Raw genomic sequence first — 19388 nt, forward strand, 5'->3', positions numbered from 1 at the left:
ACCCTGGTTCCCACCTGCCAGGGGAAATCTTTACAAGTGGTGCGGAAGTGCTACAGTTGTCTCTCTCTGTGTCTCAAACTCTCTGTACCTCCCTTCACTCTCAATTCCTGTCTATTTTTTCCAGTGAATAATCAAGAAAATAGAAAGTAAAAAAAGGAAAAGGAAAAGGAAATATTCCACGACTTCAAATGGGCTACTCAGGACAATGCTTTCCTTGTTAAGATCCTCACAGCATTCCATATGCAGAAAGGCAAAGACGCCATGTATTTTTTAACCCAGTTTTTATATTTATTTATTTATTTATTTAGGTGCTTATTCATTTTTGTTATTGATGAATTAATGTTTTACATTTGACATTGACTAAGGATCTGACACCAGCGGACTCCAGTACCCCTATATGGTACTCTGCCTCTATAAAACCGATCCATTGACCTGTCCATCCATCCATCCATCCACCCATACATCTATCCATCCATTCATCCATCCATCCATCCATCCATCCACCAGTAAACCAAGCTCAGTACAAAAGGTGATCTCTCCTTGAATGGTGAGGAGAAACAACGATGCATAGGTAGGTTGCAAAGGGGCCAGTTTGGCTGAATAGGGCAGAGGGGCTGAACCAGGGAATGTGTTGGGGCGTGTGGGTTTGGGTGGGGTGAGCCTGAGACCCTGTGAGCTGGGTCACATTAGGGGCAGGCAGGGGGTGGAAGGGGTTGTGAACAGCTGTCACTGGAGAACCATCACAAGTGCTGGGGCTGGTGAGCAGGGCACCTGGAAGAGAGGACAGACAAAGGAGAGAAGCAAAGTGCGGAGGAGAGGAGGGGGGAGAGGATGGTGAGGACAGGAGAGGACAGGAGAGGACAGGATTGGAGGGGACCTGAGAAACCTACCTGGACAAAGGCAGCATACAGACATCCAGGAAGGCAGGCAGGCATGCAGGCAGCTCTGGCCTGGGCTCCCTGGATCCCGTGCGCACCTGCACCTGTCTTCTCTTGGCTGCCAGCCCTGAGGTCCCTCGTCGGTCAGCACTGTCTTCCCATCCTTCCGTCCCTCTGCCAGGGCCCAGGCGTCTGGGCGCTGTTGCCTGACCTAGTGGCAGGGCAGTTGGGCTGCCCAGTGCTTGTGTGGCCAGCACAGATTGCCAGGGGCTAGGATATCAGAGGGGGCTCCTGTGGTTGCTAGGCCACGGGGACCCCGCCCATCCAGTTGACCAGCAGCCATGACCCCCACGCTGAACTTGACCTGAGGGGCGGTGGCCAGCCACCAGTGCCAGAGCCCCAGGCCAAAGCAGGTGCTGGTCGGCCGGGCCAAGGGGCTGTGGGCAGATTGGTGTGTGTCTGGGCATGGGGCTGGCATCTGACAATCCAGGGCGGGGGACCAAGTTCCGCCAGGCCCCTCTCCCACCAGGTGCACTGACACACAGTCTTGCTGACTGACTGACAGTCCCCGCCCCAGAGATACCCACACCAAGTCCCTGGGTGCCTTGAGCTGCCCTTGAGGGTTGGTGGGTGCCTGCCTGGACACATGCCTCCATAATGGAGGCCTCTATTAATCCCGTTGCCTACTGACAGCTGCCCTCCTGCCCCTCCTCCTCCTCCTCCGCCTCCTCCTCCTCCTCTTCCTCCTCCTCCTCTTCCTCCTCCTCCTGCTCCTCTTCCTCCTCCTCCTCCTCCACCCTCTCCTCCTTTTCCTCATCCTCAGAGGGACTCACTCAAGGCCCTTGGCCTAGGCAAGCCAGGGCTGCTGCTCTGGCTTCTGCAGCTTCTATCCAGTGGGGGGGTGTAGGAACCTGTTCCTGTCAGTCCCTGATTCCTGGGACCTTCCATGCCTCCAGCTCCCCCCACTCTCAGGTCCTGACCCCTCCTCAAGGATGCCCCCTTTCCCCTTACCCTCTGTCCCCCAGCTCCCAACTAACATCTACTCTGTTCCTCCCTGCGCTACTTTACTGCCACCCTGCTTCTGCCCTTCAGCCCTGAGGGCCCAGGGCCAGCCCAGCTGCCATCTCACCATCCAGCAGGGGGACCTGCCCTAACCCCCTGCAACCACACCCACACACACACAGCCATGCACACACTCCTGGGATCCCCTGCCTGCAGCCTGCCTCTCAAACAGTCTCCTTCTGCCCCCTAGCCCCCTTACAGCCTCTGCCACGGACCCCCACAGACACCTGGGCAGGAGCAGTGCAGACATGCAAACAGCTCCCCTCGCCCCCACTCCAGTTGCTCCAAGGTTGTCAAGAGTCTTTTTTTCATGCTGTAGGGGAGGGAGTTGAGACAGTCCAATGTCCTGGGGAGCAAGAACTGCAAACAGTCCATCTACAATGTAACATTTGGGTCTCAGGCCGCCCAATCCCTAGTGCGCTGTGCAGACCTTTGACTGGCAAAAACACCCCATCTGAGCGTGAGATCTGGCTGGGCTAGTGGCTCTTTCTGTAGACTAAGAGACAGAGAGACAGAGTTTTCAGGTTCAAAACCTATACTTGCCAGAAGATGGTCATTCACTTCGTTAAAAAAAAAAAAAAAAAAAGGCTTTTTTAATTTTTTTTTCCCCTGCCTGGGTAACCTGTCTGCTGCCTGTTTCAAAAAAAAAAAGGGAAAAATCTTTTTTGGAGGGAAAAGGACCAAAATGCAGGCAGGTGGACTCCGTGGAGGGTGGATGGGAAGTTGCTCCTGCCCTGGCACTAGAGCCCCAGCTGCTGTTCCAGGTGCTCTCTGATAACAGAGATCTCCGTGTGTCGTGTCATGACACTGTCTCCAGGACTGACCCTCAGGATAATGAGGAATCAAAACGAGGCAGGTGATACTGCCTTCAAAAGTAAATCCAGGGAGGTTTGGCGGTATGTCAGAGGGTTAAGGGCTTGTGGCGCTCACGAATAGAGGGGACAGGTGGAAGGATTTGGGGTCTGGCCCCCAGACCGCCACCTGCAGGGGAGTCGCTTTACAGGGGGTGAAGCAGGTCTTTAGGAGCTCTATCTTTCTCTCCCACCCTGTATTTCCTCTGCTCTCTCCTTTTGTGTCTGTCAGATGCAAGGTCAGTAACAACAACAACAACAAAAACAATAACCACCACAGTGACCAAGCAACAAGGGCAGCAAAAGGGGAACAAATGGAGTGCAGGAGCTGTGGATTATTCGTGGCATAGGCACTCAGCTGTGGCAATAACCCCTTGAGGCAATCAATCCATACATGAAGAAGTAATACAGGTAACAGAGACGTATATGTCCCTGTGTGTTTCCACTGAGTTAATGTAAATGCACTTTTATTTCCTTCTTCATTTATTTATTACCTTGCCACGAGAATTTCTTTTCATTGCTAAAAAAAAGTGTCCCATCATGGGTACCAGGTGGTGCCACTCCCAGTTAAGCCCTCATGTTACAATGCAGGAGGACTGGGCTTCAACACCCTGGTTCCCACCTGCCAGGGGAAATCTTTACAAGTGGTGCGGAAGTGCTGCAGTTGTCTCTCTCTGTGTCTCAAACTCTCTCTACCTCCCTTCACTCTCAATTCCTGTCTATTTTTTCCAGTGAATAATCAAGAAAATAGAAAGTAAAAAAAGGAAAAGGAAAAGGAAATATTCCACGACTTCAAATGGGCTACTCAGGACAATGCTTTCCTTGTTAAGATCCTCACAGCATTCCATATGCAGAAAGGCAAAGACGCCATGTATTTTTTAACCCAGTTTTTATATTTATTTATTTATTTATTTAGGTGCTTATTCATTTTTGTTATTGATGAATTAATGTTTTACATTTGACATTGACTAAGGATCTGACACCAGCGGACTCCAGTACCCCTATATGGTACTCTGCCTCTATAAAACCGATCCATTGACCTGTCCATCCATCCATCCATCCACCCATACATCTATCCATCCATTCATCCATCCATCCATCCATCCATCCATCCACCAGTAAACCAAGCTCAGTACAAAAGGTGATATCTCCTTGAATGGTGAGGAGAAACAACGATGCATAGGTAGGTTGCAAAGGGGCCAGTTTGGCTGAATAAGGCAGAGGGGCTGAACCAGGGAATGTGTTGGGGCGTGTGGGTTTGGGTGGGGTGAGCCGGAGACCCTGTGAGCTGGGTCACATTAGGGGCAGGCAGGGGGTGGAAGGGGTTGTGAACAGCTGTCACTGGAGAACCATCACAAGTGCTGGAGCTGGTGAGCAGGGCACCTGGAAGAGAGGACAGACAAAGGAGAGAAGCAAAGTGCGGAGGAGAGGAGGGGGGAGAGGATGGTGAGGACAGGAGAGGACAGGAGAGGACAGGATTGGAGGGGACCTGAGAAACCTACCTGGACAAAGGCAGCATACAGACATCCAGGAAGGCAGGCAGGCATGCAGGCAGCTCTGGCCTGGGCTCCCTGGATCCCGTGCGCACCTGCACCTGTCTTCTCTTGGCTGCCAGCCCTGAGGTCCCTCGTCGGTCAGCACTGTCTTCCCATCCTTCCGTCCCTCTGCCAGGGCCCAGGCGTCTGGGCGCTGTTGCCTGACCTAGTGGCAGGGCAGTTGGGCTGCCCAGTGCTTGTGTGGCCAGCACAGATTGCCAGGGGCTAGGACATCACAGAGGGCTCCTGTGGTTGCTAGGCCACGGGGACCCCGCCCATCCAGTTGACCAGCAGCCATGACCCCCACGCTGAACTTGACCTGAGGGGCGGTGGCCAGCCACCAGTGCCAGAGCCCCAGGCCAAAGCAGGTGCTGGTCGGCCAGGCCAAGGGGCTGTGGGCAGATTGGTGTGTGTCTGGGCATGGGGCTGGCATCTGACAGTCCAGGGCGGGGGACCAAGGTCCGCCAGGCCCCTCTCCCACCAGGTGCACTGACACACAGTCTTGCTGACTGACTGACAGTCCCCGCCCCAGAGATACCCACACCAAGTCCCTGGGTGCCTTGAGCTGCCCCTGAGGGTTGGTGGGTGCCTGCCTGGACACATGCCTCCGTAATGGAGGCCTCTATTAATCCCGTTGCCTACTGACAGCTGCCCTCCTGCCCCTCCTCCTCCGCCTCCTCCTCCTCCTCTTCTTCCTCCTCCTCCTCTTCTTCCTCCTCCTCCTCCTCTTCTTCCTCCTCCTCTTTCTCCTCCTCCTCCTCCTCCTCCTCCTCCACCCCCTCCTCCTTTTCCTCATCCTCAGAGGGACTCACTCAGGGCCCTTGGCCTAGGCAAGCCAGGGCTGCTGCTCTGGCTTCTGCAGCTTCTATCCAGTGGGGGGGTGTAGGAACCTGTTCCTGTCAGTCCCTGATTCCTGGGACCTTCCATGCCTCCAGCTCCCCCCACTCTCAGGTCCTGACCCCTCCTCAAGGATGCCCCCTTTCCCCTTACCCTCTGTCCCCCAGCTCCCAACTAACATCTACTCTGTTCCTCCCTGCGCTACTTTACTGCCACCCTGCTTCTGCCCTTCAGCCCTGAGGGCCCAGGGCCAGCCCACTTGCCATCTCACCATCCAGCAGGGGGACCTGCCCTAACCCCCTGCAACCACACCCACACACACACAGCCATGCACACACTCCTGGGCTCCCCTGCCTGCAGCCTGCCTCTCAAACAGTCTCCTTCTGCCCCCTAGCCCCCTTACAGCCTCTGCCACGGACCCCCACAGACACCTGGGCAGGAGCAGTGCAGACATGCAAACAGCTCCCCTCGCCCCCACTCCAGTTGCTCCAAGGTTGTCAAGAGTCTTTTTTTCATGCTGTAGGGGAGGGAGTTGAGACAGTCCAATGTCCTGGGGAGCAAGAACTGCAAACAGTCCATCTACAATGTAACATTTGGGTCTCAGGCCGCCCAATCCCTAGTGCGCTGTGCAGACCTTTGACTGGCAAAAACACCCCATCTGAGCGTGAGATCTGGCTGGGCTAGTGGCTCTTTCTGTAGACTAAGAGACAGACAGACAGAGTTTTCAGGTTCAAAACCTATACTTGCCAGAAGATGGTCATTCACTTCGGTAAAAAAAAAAAAAAAAAAAGGCTTTTTTTATTTTTTTTTCCCCTGCCTGGGTAACCTGTCTGCTGCCTGTTTCAAAGTGAAAAAAGGGAAAATCTTTTTTGGAGGGAAAAGGACCAAAATGCAGGCAGGTGGACTCCGTGGAGGGTGGATGGGGAGTTGCTCCTGCCCTGGCACTAGAGCCCCAGCTGCTGTTCCAGGTGCTCTCTGATAAAGAGATCTCCGTGTGTCGTGTCATGACACTGTCTCCAGGACTGACCCTCAGGATAATGAGGAATCAAAACGAGGCAGGTGATACTGCCTTCAAAAGTAAATTCAGGGAGGTTTGGTGGTATGTCAGAGGGTTAAGGGCTTGTGGCGCTCACGAATAGAGGGGACAGGTGGAAGGATTTGGGGTCTGGCCCCCAGACCGCCACCTGCAGGGGAGTCGCTTTACAGGGGGTGAAGCAGGTCTTTAGGAGCTCTATCTTTCTCTCCCACCCTGTATTTCCTCTGCTCTCTCCTTTTGTGTCTGTCAGATGCAAGGTCAGTAACAACAACAACAACAAAAACAATAACCACCACAGTGACCAAGCAACAAGGTCAGCAAAAGGGGAACAAATGGAGTGCAGGAGCTGTGGATGATTCGTGGCACAGGCACTGAGCTGTGGCAATAACCCCTTGAGGCAATCAATCAATCAATGAATAAGTAATACATGTAACAGAGATGTATATGTCCCTGTGTGTTTCCACTGAGTTAATGTCAATGCACTTTTATTGATTTCTTCATTTATTTATTTATTACCTTGGCACGAGAATTTCTATTCCTTGCTAAAAACAGTGTCACATCAAAGGTACCAGGTGGTGCCACACCCAGTTAAGCACTCATATTACAATGCAGGAGGACTGGGGTTCAAGACCCTGGTCCCAACCTGCCGGGGGAAATGTTTACAAGTGGTGTAGAAGTGCTGCAGGTGTCTCTCTCTGTGTCTCAAACTCTATATCCCCCCTTCCCTCCCAATTCCTGTGTTTTTATTCCAATAAATAATCAAGAAAATGGAAAGTCAAAAAATAAAAAGGAAAATGAAATATTCCACTTCTTCAAAGGGGTTACTCAGGACAATGCTTTCCTTGTTAAGTTCCTCACAGCATACCATATGCAGAAAGGCAAAGACACCATGTATTTTTTAACCCAATTTATATATTTATTTATTTATTTAGGTGGTTATTCATTTTTGTTATTGATGAATTAATGTTTTCCATTTGACATAGACTAGGGCTCTGACACCAGCTGTCTCAAGTACCCCTAAATGGTACTCTGCCTCTACAAAACCAATCCTTTGACCTGTCCATCCATCCATCCACCCATCCAGCTATCCATCCAGCTATCCATCCATCTATCCATCCATCCACCAGTCAACCAAGCTAAGTACAAAAGGAGATCTCTCCTTGAATGTTGAAGACGAACAACGATGCATAGGTAGGTTGAAAAGGGGCCAGTTCAGCTGAATAGGGCAGAGGGGCTGAACCAGGGAATGTGTTGGTGGTTATGGGTGTGGGTGGGGTGAGCCGGAGACCTGTGAGTTGGGTCACCTCAGGGGCAGGGAGGGGGTGGAAGGGGTTGCGAACAGCTGTCACTGGAGAACCATCACAAGTGCTGGAGCTGTTGAGCAGGGCACCCGGAAGAGAGGACAGACAAAGGAGAGAAGCAAAGTGCTGAGGAGAGGAGAGGGGAGTGGATGGTGAGGACAGGAGAGTGCAGGAGAGGACAGGAGTGGAGGGGACCTGAGAAACCTACCTGGACAAAGGCAGCATACAGACATCCAGGAAGGCATGCAGGTATGCAGGCAGCTATGGCCTGGGCTCCCTGGATCCCAGGCACACCTCCACCTGTCTTCTCTTGGCTGCTAGAGGTCCCTGAGGTCCCTCGTCGGTCAGCACTGTCTTCCCATCCTTCCGTCCCTCTGCCAGGGCCCAGGCGTCTGGGCGCTGTTGCCTGACCTAGTGGCAGGGCAGTTGGGCTGCCCAGTACCAGTGTGGCCAGCACAGAATTCCAGGGGCTAGGACATCACAGAGGGCTCCTGTGGTTGCTAGGCCACGGGGACCCAGCCTATCCAGTGGACCAGCAGCCATGACCCCCACCTTTAACTTGACCTGAGGGGTGTCGCCAGCCAACAGAACCAGAGCCCCAGTCCAAAGCAGGTGCAGGTCGGCCAGGCCAAGGGGTTATGGGCAGATTGGTGTGTGTCTGAGCAAGGGGCTGGCATCTGACAGCCCAGGGCTGGGGACTAAGTTCTGCCAGGCCCCTGTCCCACCATGTGCACTGACACACAGTCTTGCTAAGTGACTTACAGTCCCCGCCCCAGAGATACCCACACCAGGTCCCTGGGTGCCCTGAGATGCCCCTGAGGGTTGGTGGACACAAGCCTCCGTAATGTAGGCCTCTATTAATCCCTTTGCCTACTGACAGCTGCCCTCCTGCCCCTCCTCCTCCTCCTCTTCTTCCTCCTCCTCTTCTCCTCCTCCTCCTCCTATTCCTCCTCCTCCACCTCCTCCTCCCCTTCCTCATCCTCAGAGGGACTTACTCAGGACCCTTGGACTAGGCAAGACAAGGCTGCTGCTCTGGCTGCTGCAGCTTCTATCCAGTGGGTGGGTGCAGGAATCTGTTCCTGTCAGTCCCTGGTTCCTGGGACCTTCCATGCCTCCAGCTCCACCCACTCTCTAGTCCAGACCCCTCCTCAAGGATGGCCCCTTTCCCCTTGCCCTCTGTCCCCCAGCTCCCCAACTAACATCTACTGTGTGCCTCCCTGTGCTACATTACTGCCACCCTGCTTCTTCCCTTCAGTCCTGGGGGCCCAGGGCCAGCCCAGCTGCCATCTCACCATCCAGCAGGGGGACATGCCATAACCCTCTGCCACCACACACATTCACAGCCCTGCACACACTCACAGGCTCCCCTGCCTGAAGCCTGCCTCTCAAACAGTCTCCTTCTGTCCCCTAGCCCCCTTACAGCCTCTGCCACGGACCCCCACAGACACCTGGGTTTGAGCACGCAGACATGCAACCAGCTCCCCTGACCCCCACTCCATTTGCTCCAAGGTTGTCAAGAGTCTTTTTTTCATGCTGTAAGGGAGGGAGTTGAGACAGTCCAATGTCCTGGGGAGCAAGAACTGCAAACAGTCCATCTACAATGTAACATTTGAGTCTCAGGCCGCCCAATCCAAAGTGCGCTGTGAAGACCTTTGACTGGCAATGATCTACTTCCCTCTTGCTCTTTTTGTCCAACTAGTCCTATCCCAAAAGTGTAAATCAAAGAAGAAATAGACATAGTGCAGTTCCCTGCACACAGAACAGTCTGAGGCTGGACCAGGGAGATGCATTAAGCCAGCCTGCATCTTGGCTGGAGCATCACTAAGACTACTTCCAAATTGGAGAGGCGAGGGCAGTTTTGAGAGTGGGCTGCAGGCTAAGTGTTGCTTCTCAGAGTGGGCTAAGACCTAGATGTTCTAAGTGTATCCTTTCCTCACAAACATAAAATAACAATGCCACTTTTTAGAAGTATGCATGGGCATGGAGGGTTTGTCTTCAGTGCTCTGGCACTAATCAACACAGGGCCAGAATTTCAGTCCTTTTCTGTCTCTGTCATCCTGTCTCTCTGACTGTCTCTACATGCCTTCTTCACTGGGCCCTTATGGAAGTCAGTGCATGCATCGTGAACTCGGACTTCCTGGTGTTGAAATTTTCCTTTCTTTGCCCTTTGGATTATTCAGTCTCCTGCATAAAGCGTAGTACATTGGGGAACTGAGGAGACAGCGATCCTGCTGCAGGTAAAAGGCATATGTCCATCTCCAGCTGCAGCTGTCCAGGCCCTCTGTGCTTGACTCCCATTCTCCAGGGCCCTTAGGCTGACACTCAGCCTAAATGCAGCCCTCCTCAATTTCCTGCACCGCATCCTTGTCATTATTCCATGAGAGCCCAGGTCAAGAGAAGTGAAACTCTATCCCCCTGGCACACACATTGTGCTTTCCCTCTATTGGGCCGAAAGTAAAGGATCTGTGGTACTGATGGCCACACCAGTGTTCAGATTTTCCATGCAAAACGGAAGCTTCCAGGGTTCAGAAAGAGGGTTTTTAGATGGCTGTGAAATAGGAACACAGATATCCCAGGGTCAGGAGGTCTGCCAGCCTGAGGTCTGCCAGATCCTGGAGGGTTTCCTGAGTATGTCCTCAGGGCCCAAGTGGTAACAGGTGTTTCCAATTGCCTTTATTAGCAGCAGCCAGGCCCTCAGGTGAGGGGCGGGGCTGTGATCTCCACTGGAAGCTCCTAATTCAGCCAATGGAGGCATCCATCTTTCTTTTGTCTGTCCATAGCAAGGGCCCGGGGAGTTTGTGCTTCCTGCAAGCAGAGAGACTTTGTATGGAACACTCATGGATGCCTACTTCTGGCAATCTCTTATAGTGTGATGTGTGGACACCAGGACACCATGATCAGGAATGTGAGGCCACAGGAGCAATTGCCTTAGCCGGACCCAAAGGGTAGGTGTAAGGGACCGGGTTCATCCACTATTGTTTGCTGAAATACAGTTCCCATCTATGTTGAAACAGCTCTTTCTGGGTACTGTCTGTGCTTGTAATCTGCTGCCCTGAGCAGTGGACTGAGAGCCTGGAGGCGGAGTAGGTAGCCAAACGTGACTTGACAGGCTCATGCCCCTGAATTCTGAGGGGTGCCCCAGCTTCCCCCGGATGATAGATAGTGATGCATGGGATTGAATAGGGAACTCAGGAGATTTAGACATGAGATTCCCTTTGCATATGCTTTCTTGTTTAGCCAGAATCTGGGCTAGCTGGCTTGCCCTGACTAGCTACGTTCTCTGTACATAAGTTGCAGGTGAGGCAGGCTACCTTGCCACCCATGCTCTGAGACTACTAGAGGTGAGCTCTGAGCACACACAGACACACACACTCAGACAGACTGACAGGTTAAAACCTGGCTAGTAGAGATTGTAAGGCAGCAGCTCTCATGCCTGAAGACCCCAGACAGCCCCAGCCTTCACCATATGCTGTACTACCAGATCTAACCAAGTTGGAGCCCGTGGTTCCCCACCTGTAGTGGGGATGCTTCACAGGCAGTGAAGCAGGTTCTGCAGGTGTCTCTCTTTCTCTCCTCACTCTGTCTTTCCCTCCTCTCTCCATTTCTCTCTGTCCTATCCAACAACAATGACATCAATAACAACAAATAACTACAAAAAAGGGCAACAAATGGAAAATAAATATATATATTAAAAAGATTTTATAAAAAACCAAACTCATCTATTCTCCAGTCAGATCACCTTTGGAAACTAAAAATTAGGAAGGGTAGATGATAATTTCAGTGTGATAAATAAGTTGTCAATTTAAAATCCAAGGGGTTATAGTTTTAATTTTTAAAATATTTATTTATGTATTCTCTTTTGCTGCCCTTGTTTTTTGTTGTTATTATTATTGTTGTTGTTATTGATGTCATAGTTGTTGGATAGGACAGAGAGAAAGGGAGAGAGGAGGGGAAGACAGAGAGGGGGAGAGAAAGATAGACACCTACAGATCTGCTTCATTGCCTGTGGAGCGACTCCCCTGCAGGTGGGGAGCTGGGGGCACAAACCAGGATCCTTAAGCTGGTCCTTGGGTTTTGCTCCACTTCCGCTTCACTCACTGTGCTACTGCCCGACTCCCCATTCTTAATGTTTTTTTTTCACAGTTAAAAAAATTTTTTTTTGCCCCCAGGCTGGGTGCTGGCACTACATATCCACTGCTCCTGGTGGCTATTTTTTCCATTTTCCATTTTTATTTTTTATTATTGATTTTCCCATTTTTTGTCCTTGTTTTACTGTTGTTGTAGTTATTATTGTTGTTGTTGATGATCTCGTCATTGTTGGATAGGACAGAGAGAAATGGAGAGAGGAGGGAAGACAGAGAGGGGGACAGAAAGAGAGACACCTGCAGACCTGCTTCACCGCCTGTGAAGCGACTCTCCTGTAGGTGGGGAGCCGGAGGCTGGAACAGGAATCCTTCTGCCAGTCCTTGCACTTTGGGCCATGTGTGCTTAACCCACTGCGCTACCGCCCGACACCCACTCTTTTTTTTTCTTTATATGCTATTATTTTTCATTTAATTTGTTTGTTGATTACTAGAATACTGTTTAGTTCTGGCTGATATTGCTGCTGGGAACTGAACCTGGAACTTTGGAGCCTCAGGAGTGAAAGTCTTTTAGCAAAACCACTTAACTGTCTTCCCAGCTCCACCACATACCTTTTAGATGTTTTGATAGTATCAAGAGTTAAACTATAGTGGTATCAACTTGAGAATCATCTGTTTTTTAGGATTGCTTGATAGTGGTCCTTAAAAAATTAAATGTTTTCCCTCATAACTATATGCTTTCAATATTAATTAATTAATTAGAAGATTATATTACCTTTATACAACATGTTAAATTGTATTTCTCCTCTAAGAAATGTAAAATACAGGTGGGATAGATGGCTTAATGGTTATGTAAAGAGACTCTCATGTCTGAGACACTAAAGTACCAGGTTAAATCTCCTGCAGCAGTATCATCCAGAACTGAGCAGTGCTCTGGTAAAAATAATGGGAAGAAAAAAAAAATATATATATGGAAAATACTTTGTAAAACTCAGATTATACTTTGATACAATAAAGGAATCTGATTTTAACTGCAAAAAAAAAACAAAACATGAAACAACTTTCCAAGATGACAAATCAGTTGTCAGAATCCAATCCTGAAGATGTTGTGCTGTTATTTACATAACATGAGGTTCTGGTCTCTCTGGGTTTTCTTCTCTGATCTCTGAGAATTGGGTCACCTATTTCCTCTAGTCACAACCACAGATTTCCAGCTCACAGATCTGAATGTCATAAAGCATGTCTTTTTGGGACACTGGCTCAGAACCTCCATGCCCGGTACTTAGTGACCAACCCTATTGGTGCCCTTTGAGGTGAGCCACAGAAGAAGAGAGGGAGAGAGAAAGAGACACCAGCAGCACAGCTCCACCACTTGTGCAGGTGGGAACAGGGTCTTGAGCCCAGTAAACAGAGCATCTATTAGCATCTCTTAGGATGGTAAACGTCACATAAGCACCGCGTACAAGTAGCTCAATAAATATCTCCTAGGTATGCAAAAGTAAACTAGGCCCTTCAGTTCAAACATGCTGGTTTAATATTTCTAATTTTTTATTACTTTTATTTATTGGATAGAGGCAGCTAGAAGTCGAGAGGGTAAGGAGAGGTAGAGAGGGAAAGAGACAGAGACACAAAGCTTTCCCCCTGTAGGTGGGGGATGGGGACTTGAACCACATCCTTGCACCTTGTAACATGTGCGCTCAACCAAGTGTGTCACCACCAGCCCCCTCCTTTTTCTGTTTTACCAGAGAACTGTTCAGTTCTGGCTTATGTTGGTGTGGGGTTTTGAACCTGGGACCTAGGAGCCTCAGGAATAAGTCTTTTTGCTGAACCATTATGCTATATGACCCTCTGAAGTTTTTATTAATATTTTTTTAAACATGCTGGTATGACTCACCATAGTGTCCAATGTCATAGCAGGTATGTATCACTAGATGAGAAGGTGACCACCTTCTCTCCGGCTCCACATGTGGGTGGGGCGGGGCACTCCCGGGGTCTGCAGTCCACAGACCTGGCAGCCATGCAGGTGCACTGGTGGCAGTTGGCCGTCCATGTGTCTCCAGGCTATGGGTCATGTCAGGTGGACACATGTTATTCAAGTGAGGGGTGACAGCAAGTGTGGACTCAAGCAAAGAGAAATGGGATACTCACCACTTTTTCTTCTCCCAGTGGACCACGGCACACTGTTAATATGAAGTTAATAAAATGGAGGTTACATCTGGCAACATGCAACAGGTTATTTGTGGATAATGATCAGGCAGCGATAGTGGCCAATGGCCTTGGCTTTCAGAGTCCCTGAGTATGTGCTCCCACAGGTGCATAAATGACGCCCATCTACCAGGAAGAAACCATCCTAGTCAGCATGCATGAGCACATGTCTTATTTTAATTAATTTTCTTTTTATTTTTACCTCCAGGGTTATTGCTAGGGCTCTCTGCCTGCACTACAAATCCACTGCTCCTAGTGGCCATTTTTATTTGATAGAACAGAGAGACTGGGAGTATGGATCAACCCATGTCAAGGCCCATGTTCAGCGGGGAAGCAATTACAGAAGCCAGACCTTCCACCCTCTGCAACCCACAAGGACCCTGGATCCATACTCCCAGAGAGATAGAGAGTGGGAAGGCTATCAGGGGAGGGGGTGGGATGTGGAGATTAGGTTATGGGAATTGTACCCCTCTTATTCTATGGTTTTGTTAATGTCTCCTTTCTTAAATAAATAAAAAATAAAAAAGAACAGAGAGACTGAGAGGAGAGGAAGAGACCAGCAGACCTGCCTCACTGCTTGTGAAGCTTCCCCCTGCAGGTGGGGAGCCAGGGGTTCAATCCCAGATCCTTCACTGGGTTCTTATACTTAGTACTATGTGCACTTAACCAGGTGTACTACTGCCCAGGCCCCTTTATTATTTTCCTTTATCTTTTTAAAAATCAGTTTTAAAAATATTTTTATTATTGAATAGAGACAGAGAAATTGAGGAGAGGGAGAGATAAAAAAGGAGAGAGAGATAGAGAGGCACCTGCAGCACTGGCAAAGCTTTCCGCATGCAGGTGGGGACCAGATCCATGTAAATTATAATGTGTGTGCTTAACCAGGTGCACCAACACCTGGCCCCTCATGTCTTATTTTTATACTTCCTTTTTTTCCACTTTATTTATTTATTTACTATTGGACAGAGAAAAAATGAGAAGGGAGAGGGAGGGAGATAGAGAGAGACAGAGACAGAGAGACACCTGCAGCCCTGCTTCACCACTTGTGAAGCTTCCCCCCTGCAGGTGGGGACCAGGGGCTTGGAGCCAGATCATTGTGCACTGTAATGTGTGTTTAACCAGGCGCACCACTGCCTGGCCCCCATGTCTTATTCTATAATTTTAAGTAAAGGGTAATTCTTGGTTGCTTCTGGGAGTGGTCACTAGATCTTCTAGCTACCACTTTTTACTGTTTTACAATCCAAATTCTGCCTCTGTAAACCTACAGGTCACCCAAGACTTCTTAAGGATCAGTTCCAAGGGCTTTCTCAGTTTTCAAATTCTGGGCAAGCAGTGAATTTTAAACACTTATGTTGAAACTGTCCTCTTTAGGGGGCCAGGCAGTGGTCCACCTGGTTAAGCACACACACTACTGTGCGCAAGGACCTGGGTTCAAGGCCCTGGTCTCCACCTGCAGGGAAAAGCTTTGCGAATGGTAAAGCAGGGCTGCAGGTGTCTGTCTTTTCTAACTAAATTCTGACCATACAAATGTGTCTTGCTACAATTCAGGGCTTAAAAAGGGGGGGGGGATAAGTTACCTAGTTTTAAAAATATCACTGGGGGTCGGGCGGTGGCGCAGTGGGTTAAGCGCATGTGGCACAATGCGCAGGGACCGGCGTAAGGATCCCGGTTCGAGCCCCCGGCTCCCCACCTGCAGGGGAGTCGCTTCACAGGCGGTGAAGCAGGTCTGCAGGTGTCTATCTTTCTCTCCCCTTCCCTGTCTTCCCCATCTCTCTCCATTTCTCTCTGTCCTATCCAACAACAAATTGCATCAACAAGGGCAATAATAATAACCACAACGAAGCTACAACAAGGGCAACAAAAGGCGGAAAAAAAAAATGGCCTCCAGGAGCGGTGGATTCATGGTGCAGGCTCCGAGCCCAGCAATAACCCTGGAGGAGGAAAAAAAAATATATATATATATATATATATATCACTGAGATTTTTTTTCAAGATTTTTGTCGATAGCATCTGATTTCATGAAGCAGTAGTTAAGCTGTATTTTCACTCAAGTCATGAAACCCACTTCTTTTGTCTGACTAGAAAACATAGGACTATAGATAACCCTGCTCAGCTCTGGCTGATGGTGGTGTGGGGGATTGAACCTGGGACCTGTGAGCCTCAAGCATGAGTCTCTTGGTATAACCATTATGCCATCTACCCCTGTCCACTTTTTCTTTTTTTACACCTTTTTTTTCGAAATTAAAAAAAGTATTTATTTCCTTTTGTTGCCCTTGCTGTAGGACATATATATATATTTACTCTGCTAGCAGATAGATAAGGAGAAATTGAGAGAGATGGGGAGATAGAGAGTGAGACAGACCAAGAGTCACCTGCAGACCTGCTTCACCACTCGTGAAGCTTCCCCTGCAGGTGGGGTCCTTGTTCATAGCAACATATGCACTCTACCACAGGCACCATCACCCAGCCCCTGAATACTGACTCTCTATCCTAGCATCCACAGCTCAGATTCCTGGAGTATACAGAGGTCAGAAGCAGCTCTAATAGCAATGGTAACTGAGTCTTAAGTATAAATGACAGTCCTGTGGTTACAGTGACATATGTATTAATGAAGGGGACCTCAAGGGACAGATACAGAGGGCACAGTATCCCTGTAGCACCCGAGATGGCAGGAATAAACTAGGACCTCAGGTCCACAGGTGAGATGCTCCACCCACCACGCCCACTCCTGGACCACAGCCCTGTTTTAAGGAGAGGCTTCCCGTGTTACATCCTTGATACTCTCACTTTCTGGGAGGGGCATTAACAGACCGTGTGTCTTCAGGTGTGCTGCCCCTTAGAGCTGCTCAGGTCAGAGAATGGATAGGGAGAACCTGGGGAGTATAGACACTCCCTGGAGCACCACTGCCAGAACATGTTTCCCAAGCCAGTGGGGAAGAAAGGAAAGAATGGGGGAGTCTGGCAGTAGTGCAGCAGGTTAAGCACAGGTGGTACAAAGCTCAAGGATTAGTGTCAGGATCCCTGTTCCAGCCCCCAGCTCCCCACCTGCTGGGGAGTCCCTTCCCAGGTGGTGAAGCAGGTCTGCAGGAGTCTACCTTTCCCTCCCCCTCTGTCTTCCCCTCCTCTCTCCATTTCTCTCTGTCCTATCTAACAACGATGATATCAACAACAATAGTAACTACAACAATAAAAAACAAGGACAACAAAAGGGAAAATAAATGAATAAATAAAATTGTTAAAAAAGTAAAGAATGCACAGGAAATGGGAGTGGCAACAGGTATGGGCATGGCTTAGAAAGAGGGTGGAGGCGGGGCTTGGGAGTTGATAAGGCTCTGTTACAGGCCATTTCTAGCTCTGCTAACATGGGGCCCTCAACATATCAGTAACTTACTCCCACACTCATTTCTCGATCTCTCTCTTTCTTTCTCTATCTCTCTCTTTCTCTCCACACATGTACTCTAAAATGTCTGTTCTCAATTTTCCTGAATAAAGTTTGAAATTTCAGGAGTTGGGCAGTAGCACAGTGGGTTAAGGACACGTGACGCCAAGTGCAAGGTCCAGCGTAAGGATCCCAGTTCCAGTCCCGGTTCCCCATCTGCATGGGAGTCACTTCACAAGCAGTGAAGCAGGTCTGCAGGTGTCTCTCTCCCCCCTCTCTGTCTTGCCCTCCTCTCCCCATTTCTCTCTGTCCTATCCAACAATAATTACATCAATAAAAAATACAACAATAAAACAACAAGGGCAATAAAAGGGAATGAAAATATAAATATATTTTTTAAAAAGCTTGAAATTTCTAATTCTTGGTTGAGTTTATGTGTGACAAATCTACACTCATGTAGGTAACAAACTTGGCTATACTCCACCATCACTGAGTAGCAGTGGAAAGGCCAGAAGTGATTAATTGTTTGAAATAGGTGAAAAAAAAAAAACCAGTGATAAGGAGTATGTCATGGACCTACATATTCTAATCTTAATAGATTGTAACCACCATTAATCACAAATGAAAAGGGGAAATAAAGCCTGCAGTATTGATAACACAGTGAACCAAGCTACTAAGTGAGGGCTGTGCTACATCTTATTATTATTAAGCATAAAACAGAGTGGATAGTACATTCTACTTATGGAAGAATAACTGAGTCACATTTAATAATCATTGCTTTTGCACTGCAAGTTCCAGAGGCAGAGTGTGGTTGGATGTATGTGCTATACACAGTTTGTTCCTATAGCCACTGGAGTGAGGAGGGTAGGGGCTGAGAACAGGACTGGAGACTAGACAGCCTAAGCTTCAGTCCTCATTAAACCTAAAAATATTATTTCTCGAGAATTCCATTTGAAAGAGGGGGGAAACTAAAGAGCATGTATCACAAGGGTTAGGGTAAAAATAAACTTGTTATGTAGATGAATTATCTGCAAGCATTTAAAATAATTTCATTGTAATGTTGGGTTAAATAAGAACAACTAGCACAATTCTAAATAATATATTGATAAATTAAAAGACCAGAACCTGATGAGCCAGGTCGTGGTGTACCTGGTTGAGCACACATATTACAGTGCTCTAAGACCCAGGTTCAAACCTTTAGTCCATATCTACAGTAGGGAAGCTTCACGAGTGGTGAAGTAGAACTGCAGGTGTCTGTCTCTCTCCTCTATGGCCCTCTCCCATCTCAATTTCTTTCTGTTTCTAATAATGAAATTAAAAAAAAGACTAAACAGAACATGATGTATAAATGATGAATATATGCTGACCTGACTTAGACTATGAAAGCTTCATTATTTTAAGAAGACTCAGGAAGCCATTAACAGCTCAAAATGGCCTGAAAATACCTAAGAGAGAATGTAAAGGAAAAAAAGACGTTTGTATATACTGTGTGTAGGCTTACCTGCTGGAGCTGTGTCAGCAGAGGATCCCTGAGGAAAAACTCTTGTGGTTGTGACAATGCCCACCGAGGAAGCAGTAGTGCCCAGCAGGGTAGAAGAGAATCCAGTGGTGCCCATGGGTACACCAAGGAGGTTGAAGTGGAATCAGATCCTATGACAGATGAGCCTGTGGATTCAGATCCTTCCTTAGACTGGCTTGAAGTCTGAGAGACAACAGAAGATGGTCCAGTGGTGCCAGAGCCCTGGGATGATGGAGCCGTGGTCTGGCGCCCTGCTCCTGCTGTTCCAGCCCCAGTGGATCCACTGCTACTGCCTGCTGAGCCAGGCCGGGTGGTCCTGGAGTCTTGCACGGATTACCCTGTGGTTCCTGCCTCCATGACAGATAGCCCAGTGGTTCTAGTCTGCACTGCAGCTGGTTGAGAGGTGCCAGGTCGATGGACAGATGAGCTTGTGGACTGACATCCTTACTGAGGCTTGCCTGAGGTCCCAGAGCTTTGTTCAGGTGGCCCTGTTTTTCCAGAGTCATTAGGTGCTGGTCCAGTTGTGCCAGAGCCCTGGGATGATGGAGCCTTGGTGTGTTGCCCTGCCACAGATGATCCAGACACAGTGGAGCCACTGGCACTGCCTGGAGAGCCTGGTCAAGTGGTCCTAGAGCCCTGATTGGACTGTCCTGCTGTGGTGCCCTCTTCTGTGCCTGTGGTCTCTTTCTCAGTTGGTGGAATG

General features: G+C 49.1%; 1 long non-coding RNA gene across 1 annotated transcript; it reads right to left on the minus strand.

Annotated features, from left to right (window-relative positions):
• Positions 1-13505: 13505 nt before the first annotated feature.
• LOC132536191 (uncharacterized) lies at positions 13506-19147 on the minus strand. Its single transcript, XR_009547856.1, has 3 exons — positions 18668-19147; positions 13731-13762; positions 13506-13643 (listed from the first exon to the last, which is right to left on the minus strand). It is a non-coding gene; the product is annotated as an uncharacterized LOC132536191 (long non-coding RNA).
• Positions 19148-19388: the final 241 nt, after the last annotated feature.

The sequence above is a fragment of the Erinaceus europaeus genome, assembly GCF_950295315.1.
Source record: "Erinaceus europaeus chromosome 6 unlocalized genomic scaffold, mEriEur2.1 SUPER_6_unloc_39, whole genome shotgun sequence".
Lineage (NCBI taxonomy): Eukaryota > Metazoa > Chordata > Mammalia > Eulipotyphla > Erinaceidae > Erinaceus > Erinaceus europaeus.